This window comes from Choloepus didactylus, chromosome 14 (assembly GCF_015220235.1).
Source record: "Choloepus didactylus isolate mChoDid1 chromosome 14, mChoDid1.pri, whole genome shotgun sequence".
NCBI classification, from domain to species: Eukaryota; Metazoa; Chordata; class Mammalia; order Pilosa; family Megalonychidae; genus Choloepus; species Choloepus didactylus.
Genome location: NC_051320.1, coordinates 65,313,177 through 65,316,479, shown reverse-complemented (window position 1 = coordinate 65,316,479; position 3,303 = coordinate 65,313,177).

Here is a 3,303-nt window from a genome sequence, read left to right as displayed (position 1 = left end):
AAAAGTTATATCTATAACCCAGAGCTTTACGGATGAATGATTACTGGCGAGAAAGGCAGATTAGGTTTGGGCCTTTGCCTAAGTTAGACAATACTCTGAGATTGAAAAATGCTGAGAAAAGCAGAAGACTAATATGAGATTATATGAAAATCTCTTTGTAAAAAAGTGGGGCTGGATAAATGGATGGATAACCAATCTAAAATGAAAATGCTACATGAATGATTATTATAGTATATTCAAATTTCTGACGTGATAGTCAATGCTTTCGTAATTATATTGGCAAATATAAGAAATAGGAACTTTGAGAGACTATAATTAGGGGGAGATAAAATTGGAAATGTGAGATAAAACTAACCTAATTATTCTAAGCCCCCATAACTGTCAACAGCTTGCATAAGTAATGAATTTTTGTGCTTTCCAACTCCTCATTCTTTTGCTAGGAATCAAAATCCTTCCAATAGCTAACTAAATAGTGGTTCCCAAGACAACTCTTTGAAGCTGTAGAAACAAACCCTTTGAAGAATTTCTATCATAAATAAATGATGAATGTAAAAATAAGGAGTTATTTAGAAACCATAGAGGAACATAAATAAGAATAAATGAAATGCTACCAAAAGTTTTATAAAGTGGCTGTAGAAGTAGCTCATTAAAAGGGAAGAAGGAATAAAATTTTTGAAGTGCTTTCATATTGCAGATGAATGTATGAGTGTCACAATTAACTCTTTTTGAAACAAAGATAGATATTCATTCATTGGTGCTTGTGTATTCATTCACTGATTGACTGCCAAGTGTGTGCCAGATACCATGTCAAATGCTAGAGACACAAAAATGATTAGGACACAGTCCCTGTGTTTCTGGCGTTCATGTAACAGATGATTGCAGATCTGTGAGAAAAGGGCTATAACAAAATATAGCAGCGCCACCACACAGCCTGGAGTGGCAAGTGGGGAGGGAAGCATATTATCTTTTCATTTGAGAGAACTGCAAAAACTGAGCTCCCTCTCAACAAATATGTGTAAGTGAGCACTATTGAATGATGAAACAGAGCCACAGTCAATGTCTCCCTGAGGAGAAAATTAAATTTATTGATCCCCGAGATGATCATCTGATTGTTCCTCAAAGCTTCCTTTCATTTTTCAGAGTGGCATATACGTGGGAAATTGCACCATCAGTGAAAAAAGCTATTTAAGATTTCTGGGTCAATGTTAAGAAACTCTCTTCTCCTCAGTCACAGTGACCCTATATATTCTGCATATGTTTTCTACCCCAGAGAGAACTTGGATGAGGGGAAATGAGAAAATAAGAGTTTTGGGGGTTTCTGCGACTTTTAAGAGCATTACAAGTGTAATCTCATATGAGTTATATTCTTGTGTGTACAGTCAGTATGTGTGCAATGGAAGAGCAAAACAAAAATATAAAAAATCCAAAAAACAATAATCAAGTGTATCAAAGGAATGACTTAAATGATTTCATTTTTTTAAAATATAAATCTGTTTCCATTCATAGTGTGTTCCTTTTTTATTTGGGACTGGGGTGGGGAAAGTAACAGAGTATTATAGAGAAATAACTACTCACTCACAGAGATGCAGTGTGAGGTAACGATCAAGTATGTGGGCTCCAGAATCTCAGCGGCCTGAATTCAAATCCAAGCGGGGCCATTTTACTCCTCAAGGACTCCAAGTACAATACTTAACTTTGCAAAGCTTTAGCTTCCTCAAATGAAAAATGGGGATGTAATCGCAATTCTTCCTTCATTATGTTAATGTGAGAATCATATGATGCGTGCAAACTGCTCACATGTGTGAAGACAGGGATGATGAAGCTCCATCCAGCCGGCAGGAGTGGGGCCTGGCCAGGAGTGAATCCGCTGGTCCAGTGGTTCTCAGAGTTTCAGCATATTGGTAACCCCTGGGGCAAGGCTGCCTCAGGGACATGTGATGTGTACCATTGCACAGGGTCTGCCTTTCGGAGGATCCCATGCTTGGTTTAAGGCTCTGCTGTCACTCTCTTGAACTCCTTAGTGATTTTTGAACAAATGACCCTGAATTTTCATTTTGCACTGTCCCCCAAGTTACATAGCTGGTCCTACCCAGGTTACATTTAAAATCCCAATGCCTGAGCTCCGTGCCAGATCAATTAAATCAGAATTTCTCAGGTGGGGCCAGGTAACATTTTTAAAATCTCCATAGGTTTCTGGTTGATTGATGGCAGTTCAGGGGACTTTTCTGCCTTAGGGGCTTCTATAAACTTGATGGGGGAAAATTTTCTTTTAGACCCAAGTTGCTAAAAGCAAGGGAATTAACATATAGTCTCCAACCTTGAAACATGTCTAGGATTAGGCTGAATGTAGTAGGTTGCCTATCAATTTGACAACATGATGACTGGACCTAGAGTCAGACCTTAGTAAACCCATTTACTCTCTTTAATCTGCAAAATAGGGTTTAAAACAACACCTATATCATATGGTTGTTGTGAAACTTTAATGAGAGAATGTATCTTACATGCTTAAGAAGCCTGATGCATGATAAGTGTTCATTTAATGTGAGCTATTATTCATGTTATGATTCCTACAGGTTGTTTTTGGTTTGATGAGTGATGTGTTCCTTTGATTACTCACAACACTCCTATCACGGGAACATCAAGGTACTTGTTTCAACGTATGCATTAAGCTATTCTTCAGACTACAGAAATATAGAAGGTACTTAGTGGAGGAAGGAGTATGTGATTTGAGACACACATCCCAGCACAGAGGCAAGTTGTGAATAATTTACTCACCCTGCCAAGGCACCAAATTATTGAAGAGTTTTCCAAAGAAGCACCTGACCCGGTTTCTCAGTCTTTCCTCTTTAAGGAAGACATGGCTAATTGGAAGATTAAAAATGTCCTTAGTTCATGCTCTGCAGACATCAAAACATGCCATCTGTCACTCCTGTCCTGACAGCCGCTACACTGGCCAAGAAAATCTCTCCATCGTCAGCTGATGTACTTGCATTTGTTCTTTTATCATTATTTTCCTGTTTATTTTGATGTTCCTCATTTTAAATGGTAAAATGGCAAAATGTATCATACAATTCACTTTGCGTAGAGCATCAAATGCTGCTATGATGCAGAGATATAGGTTTTAAGCCTTAGTGGGGAAGGTGAAGACAAAAATAAAGATGCTAGCGTTTTAAGGCATAAACAAGCCATAAACTTACAGCCCTCATTTTGCAGTTTGAGATTTTAATTTCCTATTTTCCTCCATTTGAGCAATTACTGACATTTTGCTAGTACCACAGGAGAATTTTAGTGGAGAATTACAAA